Source organism: Pseudophryne corroboree, chromosome 3 (assembly GCF_028390025.1).
Source record: "Pseudophryne corroboree isolate aPseCor3 chromosome 3, aPseCor3.hap2, whole genome shotgun sequence".
Classification (NCBI taxonomy): Eukaryota; Metazoa; Chordata; class Amphibia; order Anura; family Myobatrachidae; genus Pseudophryne; species Pseudophryne corroboree.
In genome coordinates, this window is record NC_086446.1 from 475,047,381 (window position 1) to 475,057,362 (window position 9,982).

Consider the following 9,982-nt stretch of genomic DNA (forward strand, 5'->3'; position numbering starts at 1 on the left):
CAGCAGCAAGATGGAGGTGCGACCGCCGACCAGTCACGTGTCACAGCCCTCGTTGCTGAGTGGCTGACACGCCGTAGACGGGGGCGGGGCTTTCCGTCTACACATCGATTTCATCAGACGTAAGAAACGTGTGTAAGGCTGGCAAACATGCGGTGACCCAGTGGCCTAATGGATAAGGCATCAGCCTCCGGAGCTGGGGATTGTGGGTTCGAGTCCCATCTGGGTCGTACCTAATCACGTTTTGTATCGCACATTAAATAAATCAGGCGGATTAATATGCACCCTTCAGGCGAGTTTGGCGTTTGTTAGTTCTCTGCAAATCAGGCTTTATCTGTGCTCGCTGCGTGTGCCCCTCACTATCCTTTTCCATCACCCGCACAGTGTCCGCCCCCAGCCCTCACCGGGCCGAGGCCCGCCTGCTGGCAGTTGCCGTGCTTCCCAGCCCAGGCAGCGGGATCTCGGCATCGTGTGTACCAACCCTGCCCGTGTGCCTGCTACGGTGCCGGCGGCTCGGGCTGGTGGCAGCGGCACACACACCGCCTGTCCTGTAGCATGGAGTCACTTCTTATATTTTGATAGCTTTAACGCGTGCACACCGTAATGTAGGAGCTGAAATGTGGCATGGAGGTTAGTGGCCGGGTGACGTAAATGCCACTTTGGCCAAAAATATTTAGTATCCAGATTCCTGGTCCCTGTCAGCCTGGTAACAGTAGACTCTCCCTGAAACGTGGACTCAGATTTGTTCAGTACTACAGACCAATAGAAATCCTGCAAATAACTGGTTACCGACGCCTAATGTATTGTCAAATAAGTATTGTAGAATAAAAAAATAAAAAAAAATAGATTAGGAAACATGGATGGATGTTGACCATCGATGGATCTAAACCATAAATAATAGCTGTGACCGATGTTTAATACTTTTACCATCGATGGTGTGGCTGGTCAATTGGGTTTCCCACAAACGATGGTAGTCGTGGACCCGATGGTTTTTTCTTTTCTTTTCTGCTGTTTAAAGAGTGTTACTGCATGGAGCGACCAGGCTATCAGCCAGCAGTCCTCGACTCTTAATGACTTGTTTTGCTGCGTATGTGTGAAAACACCATTGGTAAAACCATTGAAGGTACTAGACAGAACTGTTAGCTACCATCAATTGTTTATGCTGCCATTGATGTTTGCCATTGATAGTGGACATTCTGATGGCCATCCCTATAAAAATAAGATTTTACTCACCGGTAAATCTATTTCTCGTAGTCCGTAGTGGATGCTGGGGACTCCGTAAAGACCATTGGGAATAGACGGGCTCCGCAGGAGACTGGGCACTCTAAGAAAGATTTAGTACTACTGGTGTGCACTGGCTCCTCCCTCTATGCCCCTCCTCCAGACCTCAGTTAAGGAAACTGTGCCCGGAAGAGCTGACATTACAAGGAAAGGATTTTGGAATCCAGGGTAAGACTCATACCAGCCACACCAATCACACCGTATAACTTGTGATAACATACCCAGTCAACAGTATGAACAACAACCGCATCAGACAAACCTGATGCAACCATAACATAACCCTTATTTCTCTGGCTGGGTCCACAGGATTATCCACAGGATAACATTGGGATATTGTCGAGCGACAGCGAAAATGGCACCAACACGGTCACAAGCTTTCTGGCCTCCCAGGATGCATTGCGGCCTCCACTATATAGTCCCGCCCACTGACTCAGTCAGATCAGTTTTTTGCTTGGTGCGGCAGGAGCCGCATGGTCACAGGGCTGCTGTAAAAGCAGCCTCAAGTTTCATTACTTTAAAATTTTTATAGACTTACTGTTTTGGTTTTTGAGCGACTTCTCTTAACAGCGTCTTAAACGCATATTAGAAAGAGTCGCTCCAACAACTCCCCACCGGGTCGCAACAACGCTTACCTTCGCGGTACAGTGCTGTCTCGACGGGCGTCTGTGTCGGATGTTCTAGCAGGTCCAGCAGACGTTACCAGGCTGTGGCCGGAGCATGGGGAGACGGTGAGTCTATGGGCTTCCTCTTACTAGAGGGGTCAGGACACAGCTACACTGATTTGGTGGAGACTGCAAACAGTGTGTTGATGCGCCGAACATCTCGAGTGTGACAGCGCTAAGCTCTGTGGATCATAGGCGCCAGGACTAGGTGAGGCCGCGATCCTGGGAGTTTAAGTCAACAGGGGGTTTCAGACGCTCTCCTGGCCGTCCCTCCTCCGAGTTCATGGCCAGTTCCCGCGTGTCTCTCGTTTCATGAACTGAATGACCTCACTTCCGGCTCAGACGCTACCACGAGGGTACTCGGTCGCAGCTTAGACGCTGCGGTTGTGTACACTGGATATAAACCCGCCCAGACCGAGTCGCAGGCCTTTAGTGTCTGCATGCACGTGGAGTCGCTCAGCGTCTGTGTCCGTTATCAGTTACCAAGAGCGGCAGTGTACACCAGTAGCGTCTGAATCCACTCAGCGTCTTACGAGCGTCTTTGCTTGGATATGGAAGTGTGATGAGTCTCCCTGTATCCCGCTCCCTGGAGGCAGGGTATACAGTACTAAAAATTCCTTCTACTTCTTAGTGTGCACTGTTAATTTTTAGTACCTATTGCATATGAGACCTGTATATTACTGTGTTTTCTGCATGTTATGTTGAAAAAGAACCAGTTAAACAGAAGTACAAGTTTCCTACTTATGTATAAGTTATTATGGAGGTTGTATTCTCATATGACAATGTCTAATGCTTTAACATGTGACTGACTGCTAGTATGTGTGCTGACTTTTCTGTGTAATGTCAGTCCTGTTCTGACCCTCAAATCAGGTGCACTGTGGTCAGATTGATTTCACCTCTATATACTGATTATAGGGTGTGGTTCAGTCACAAAATTGTGTAGTCAATATCAGAAAAAATGTCTGTGAGTGGCAAAAGTGATGAGGAGAATTTGTCAAGCACTCCTACAGCCCTAACATGCTTATCTTGTAAGTCAGGGGTAATTGATATGATTCAATTGGTCACTTATGAGGGTTTGTGTGCAAACTGTTCGCTTTTCAGCGAAGTAAAAAACAGGAGTTAGTTCAACCTCCAGTAGAGCCACCATGGAATATGTTCGCAAAGACTCTGTCTTCAATAGCGGACAGGTTAGCTCCAGTAGCACCACCTCAAGGGTTAGGTTACACTATGAACCCATACATGCAGCTCCCTTCCTATGGTTTGGTTCCAGTAGCTTCTACAAGCAACCAAGGGGCAGGTAAGACTAGGACAGATACGTCTGTATGGCAGACTACACAAGAGGATACATCGGATGATGATGCGGAAACAATAGATTCAACTCCGTATGATGATCAGTCGCAGAGCTTTAGTTCAGATGATGTAGCTGAATTCATTAAGGCAGTAAAGGCTGTGCTTTCTCTGGAAGAACCAGCCAAGACAGCGTTAAAAGCAAAAGCACCTGTATTCAAACGAACAAAGTCAGTGAAAGCTGAGTTTCCAGCGTCAGAGGAGTTGACGGAAATGATGGATGAGTCTTGGGCAGCGCCCGGTAAGAAGTATAAGATTCCTAGGAGATGGGATTCGTATTATCCATTTCCTGCTGGAGATTGTTCGAAGAGAGAAGTTCCTCCAAAAGTAGATGCACATGTTCTGCGACTTGTGCATAAATCTGCTTTGCCACTGTCATCTACCTCTTTGAATGATGTCACAGACAGGAGGGTAGAGAGCCTATTGAAAAATATTTTTTCTCTTGTGGGTGCAGTGGTAAGACCTGCTATGGCTTCGGCCTGGGTAGCAAAGGCAATGGGCGAATGGATAGAGGAACTAGAGAATGACATCCCCTCTGTCACGATCCGGATACTGAGACACCATTTTCCTTCTGGATGTACGTCCTCCATGGGCCTCTGCTGCCACTCCTGTCTCGCTGACCGCCACGCGCCACTGGGCGCATGTTATTCTGCTACTGCGGCCTACATCGCAAGTGTTGCACCTTCCCTATAGTACTTAATTCCCCTTTGTTTGTTCATGGGCGCAGCCATGTTAGACTTTTGTGCAATAAATTCACCTTAGCACTTACACATATCCAAACAGGTGTCGGCGTTGTCGACGGAGACACCCTCTCACACACATATTTGCTCTATCTCCTCCTTAGGGGAGCCTTTTACCTCAGACATGTCGACACACACGTACCGACACACCACACACACAGGGGATGCTCTATTTGAAGACCGTTCCCCCACAAGGCCCTTTGGAGAGACAGAGAGAGAGTATGCCAGCACACACCCCAGCGCTATATGACCCAGGAATCACACAGTAACTTAGTGTTAACCCAGTAGCTGCTGTATATATTGTTTTTACGCCAAATTTATGTGCCCCCCCTCTCTTTTTCACCCTCTCTATCGTGCTTCTGCAGGGGAGAGCCTGGGGAGCTTCCCCTCAGCGGAGCTGTGGAGAGAAAATGGCGCTGGTGAGTGCTGAGGAAGAAGGCCCCGCCCCCTCAGCGGCGGTCTTCTGTCCCGCGATTTTGTGTAAAAATAATGGTGGGGGCTCATGCATATTACAGTGCCCAGCTGTATATATGCTGCTTTTTGCCAGGAGGTACTCAATTGCTGCCCAGGGCAGTGACCGGAGTGTGTGGGTTAGTGTGGGAGCAATGGCGCACAGCTGCAGTCATAGGTGTGCGCAGCACATTTTATTAGGGGGTGCACCGTCAGAGGTGTGTGCCTAGCACCGCCTTTTGGGCGTGTCTAGCACCATCTATTGGCGTCAATGCAATATAAAATATCCACCCTTGTGCCAATCCTAATAAAGCAGTTACATTGTCAGACAAACACCCCTGATGGCACTCACTGCAGTTACCCTGCTCGTCCTCAGCCTGGTCTGGCTGCCCCTCTCTTTCCCCTGCAAGCTGCAGCAGCTTACTTACAAGTCAGTCACTCACTGACACTGACAGTCACAGACTAGTACTGCTGCTGGAAAAACTAGTGACGTGTTAATGCTGCTGCCGGCCGCCTGCCAGTATTGATCTTGTCTTCCTAAGAGGAAAGCTGGCTGCATGCTGATCCTCATCAGTGTCCGGCATTGGCATAGCATAGAAGGAGAGAGGTGAGCATGTGGCAGGTGTGATGGGTGGGCGGTGGCATCCTTGATTAACCCAGGCGTCCGGTCAGTAATGCAGTCCTGACAGGGTGCAGCGCAGAGGGGACAGTAATCAGCCTGCTCGGCGATCGCTGCATCAGGCATGTGAGATCGGGTTGCCAGTCATTAGGGGGTGCCTGTGCGCACCAGGCACCCCCCTGCGCACACCTATGGCTGCAGTGTTGTGCGCTACCTCATATGAAGACAGGAGTCTTCTGCCGCCGATTTTGACGTCTTCTTGCTTCAACCCGCCGGCTTCTGTCTTCTGGCTCTGCGAGGGGGGCGGCGGCGCGGCTCCGGGAACGGACAACCAAGGTTAGGTTCCTGTGTTCGATCCCTCTGGAGCTAATGGTGTCCAGTAGCCTAAGAAGCGCAACCTAGCCGCAGTTAGTAGGTTTGCTTCTCTCCCCTCAGTCCCACGTAGCAGAGAGTCTGTTGCCAGCAGAAGCTCTCTGAAAATAAAAAACCTAACTAAAATACTTTCTTATTAGCAAGCTTAGGAGAGCTCACTAAAATGCACCCAGCTCTGTCCGGGCACAGATTCTAACTGAGGTCTGGAGGAGGGGCATAGAGGGAGGAGCCAGTGCACACCAGTAGTACTAAATCTTTCTTAGAGTGCCCAGTCTCCTGCGGAGCCCGTCTATTCTCCATGGTCCTTACGGAGTCCCCAGCATCCACTAGGATGTTAGAGAATCAGGGAATAAGGTCATTGTGTTGTGGATAGCAGGACGCATCTGCATAGAACATACTACCACCTGTCATGCATGGGTGTACTACGACTGACCGGCTGTCAGGATCCCAGCAAACCGGCACTGGAATGCCGGCAGTGGGGCGAGCGCAAAAGAGCCCCTTGCGGGCTCACTGCGCTTACCACACTGTTGGCACAGTATTTATTCTTCCAGGGGTGTCGTGGACACCCCAAGAGAGAGAATAGTTGTCGATACCCCGTCGCTGGTATGCTGAGCGCCGGGATCCTGACAGCCGGTATATTAAGTGCCTTCCGCCATGTAGCTGGATTGTAGTGTTGCAGAATTTCAGAATAGAATGTTGGGAGTTCTAGAATTCTAAAATAGAATGTTGGGAGTTCTAGAATTCCAAAATAGAATGTTGGTGTTGCAGAATTCCAAAATAGAATGTTGGGAGTTCTAGAATTCCAATATATAATGTTGGGAGTTCTAGAATTCCAAAATAGGGTATCCGGACTCCAGGTCGACAACAAAAAGGTCGACGCACATTAGGTCGCCGCCAATTGTTCGACACACCTTAGATTGACATGGTCAAAAGGTCGACAGGAACAAGGTCGACATGGAAAAAGGTCGACATGAGTTTTTCACAATTTTTTTCTTTTTTTGAACCTTTTCATACTTAACGATCCACGTGGACTACGATTGGAACGGTAATCTGTGCTGAGCGGAGCGGAGCGAAGGCACCATGCCCGAAGCATGGCGAGCAAAGCAAGGGGACGCGGTGCACTAATTGGGGTTCCCGGTCACTCTACGAAGAAAACGACACAAAAAAACATAAAAAACTCACGTCGACCTTTTTCCATGTCGACCTAAGGTGTGTCGACCAATTGGCATCGACTTAAGGTGTGTCAACCTTTTTGTTGTCGACCTGGAGTCCCAGACCCCCAAAATAGAATGTTGGGAGTTCTAGAATTCCAAAATAGAATGTTGGTGTTGCAGAATTCCAAAATAGAATGTTGGGAGTTCTAGAATTCCAATATATAATGTTGGGAGTTCTAGAATTCCAAAATAGAATGTTGGGAGTTCTAGAATTCCAAAATAGAATGTTGGGTGTTACAGAATTCCAAATTAGAATGTTGGGAGTTCTAGAATTCCAAAATAAAATATTGGAAGTTCTATTATTCCAAAATAGAATATTGGGAGTTCTAGAATTCCAATATAGAATGTTGGGAGTTCTAGAATTCTAAAATAGAATGTTGGTGTTGCAGAATTCCAAAATAGAATGTTGGTGTTGCAGAATTCCAAAATAGAATGTTGGGAGTTCTAGAATTCCAACATAGAATGTTGGGAGTTCTAGAATTCCAACATAGAATGTTGGGAGTTCTAGAATTCTAAAATAGAATGTTGGGAGTTCTAGCATTCCAACATAGAATGTTGGGAGTTCTAGAATTCCAAAATAGAATGTTGGGAGTTCTAGCATTCCAAAATAGAATGTTGGGATTTCTAGCATTCCAAAATAGAATGTTGGTGTTGCAGAATTCCAAAATAGAATGTTAGGAGTTCTAGAATTCCAATATAGAATGTTGGGAGTTCTAGATTTCCAATATAGAATGTTGGGAGTTCTAGAATTCTAAAATAGAATGTTGGGAGTTCTAGAATTCCAAAATAGAATGTCGGGAGTTCTAGAATTCCAAAACAGAATGTTGGTGTTGCAGAATACCAAAATAGAATGTTGGGAGTTCTAGAATTCCATTATAGAATGTTGGGAGTTCTAGAATTCCAAAATAGAATGTTGGGAGTTCTAGAATTCCAAATTAGAATGTTGGAAGTTCTAGAATTCCAAAATAGATTATTGGAAGTTCTATTATTCCAAAATAGAATATTGGGAGTTCTAGAATTTCAATATAGAATGTTGGGAGTTCTAGAATTCCAAAATAGAATGTTGGTGTTGCAGAATTCCAAAATAGAATGTTGGGAGTTCTAGAATTCCAAAATAGAATGTTGGGAGTTCTAGAATTCCAATATAGAATGTTGGGAGTTCTAGAATTCCAATATAGAATGTTGGGAGTTCTAGCATTCTAAAATAGAATGTTGGGAGTTCTAGCATTCTAAAATAGAATGTTGGGAGTTCTAGATTTCAAATATAGAATGTTGGGAGTTCTAGAATTCTAAAATAGAATGTTGGGAGTTCTAGAATTCCAAAATAGCATGTTGGGAGTTCTAGAATTCCAAAATAGCATGTTGGGAGTTCTAGAATTCCAAAATAGCATGTTGGGAGTTCTAGAATACCAACATAGAATGTTGGGAGTTCTAGAATTCCAAAATAGAATGTTGGGAGTTCTAGAATTCCAACATAGAATGTTGGGAGTTCTAGAATTCCAAAATAGAATGTTGGGAGTTCTAGATTTTCAATATAGAATGTTGGGAGTTCTAGAATTCTAAAATAGAATGTTGGGAGTTCTAGAATTCCAAAATAGAATGTTGGGAGTTCTAGCATTCCAAAATAGAATGTTGGGAGTTCTAGATTTCCAATATAGAATGTTGGGAGTTCTAGATTTCCAATATAGAATGTTGGGAGTTCTAGAATTCTAAAATAGAATGTTGGGAGTTCTAGAATTCCAAAATAGATTGTTGGGAGTTCTAGAATTCCAAAATAGAATGTTGGGAGTTCTAGCATTCCAAAATAGAATGTTGGGAGTTCTAGAATTCCAAAATAGAATGTTGGGAGTTCTAGAATTCCAAAATAGAATGTTGGGAGTTCTAGAATTCCAACATAGAATGTTGGGAGTTCTAGAATTCCAACATAGAATGTTGGGAGTTCTAGAATTCCAACATAGAATGTTGGGAGTTCTAGAATTCCAACATAGAATGTTGGGAGTTCTAGAATTCCAAAATAGAATGTTGGGAGTTCTAGAATTCCAAAATAGATTATTGGAAGTTCTATTATTCCAAAATAGAATATTGTGAGTTCTAGAATTTCAATATAGAATGTTGGGAGTTCTAGAATTCCAAAATAGAATGTTGGGAGTTCTAGAATTCCAAAATAGAATGTTGGGAGTTCTAGAATTCCAATATAGAATGTTGGGAGTTCTAGAATTCCAATATAGAATGTTGGGAGTTCTAGCATTCTAAAATAGAATGTTGGGAGTTCTAGCATTCTAAAATAGAATGTTGGGAGTTCTAGATTTCAAATATAGAATGTTGGGAGTTCTAGAATTCTAAAATAGAATGTTGGGAGTTCTAGAATTCCAAAATAGCATGTTGGGAGTTCTAGAATTCCAAAATAGCATGTTGGGAGTTCTAGAATTCCAAAATAGCATGTTGGGAGTTCTAGAATACCAACATAGAATGTTGGGAGTTCTAGAATTCCAAAATAGAATGTTGGGAGTTCTAGAATTCCAACATAGAATGTTGGGAGTTCTAGAATTCCAAAATAGAATGTTGGGAGTTCTAGATTTTCAATATAGAATGTTGGGAGTTCTAGAATTCTAAAATAGAATGTTGGGAGTTCTAGAATTCCAAAATAGAATGTTGGGAGTTCTAGCATTCCAAAATAGAATGTTGGGAGTTCTAGATTTCCAATATAGAATGTTGGGAGTTCTAGATTTCCAATATAGAATGTTGGGAGTTCTAGAATTCTAAAATAGAATGTTGGGAGTTCTAGAATTCCAAAATAGAATGTTGGGAGTTCTAGAATTCCAAAATAGATTGTTGGGAGTTCTAGAATTCCAAAATAGAATGTTGGGAGTTCTAGCATTCCAAAATAGAATGTTGGGAGTTCTAGAATTCCAAAATAGAATGTTGGGAGTTCTAGAATTCCAAAATAGAATGTTGGGAGTTCTAGAATTCCAACATAGAATGTTGGGAGTTCTAGAATTCCAACATAGAATGTTGGGAGTTCTAGAATTCCAACATAGAATGTTGGGAGTTCTAGAATTCCAACATAGAATGTTGGGAGTTCTAGAATTCCAAAATAGAATGTTGGGAGTTCTAGAATTCCAAAATAGAATGTTGGGAGTTCTAAAATTCCAAAATAGAATGTTGGGAGGTCTAGAATTCCAAAATAGAATGTTGGGAGGTCTAGAATTCCAAAATAGAATGTTGGGAGTTCTGGAATTCCAAAATAGAATGTTGGGAGTTCTAGAATTCCAAAATAGAATGTTGGTGTTGCAGAATTCC

The 9,982-nt window shown here is 44.2% G+C and overlaps 1 non-coding gene across 1 annotated transcript; it reads left to right on the forward strand.

The window, feature by feature from the left end:
- The first annotated feature begins 154 nt into the window (after nucleotides 1-154).
- On the forward strand, nucleotides 155-227 carry TRNAR-CCG (transfer RNA arginine (anticodon CCG)). The gene has a single exon. It is a non-coding gene; the product is annotated as a tRNA-Arg (tRNA).
- The last annotated feature ends 9,755 nt before the right edge of the window (nucleotides 228-9,982 follow it).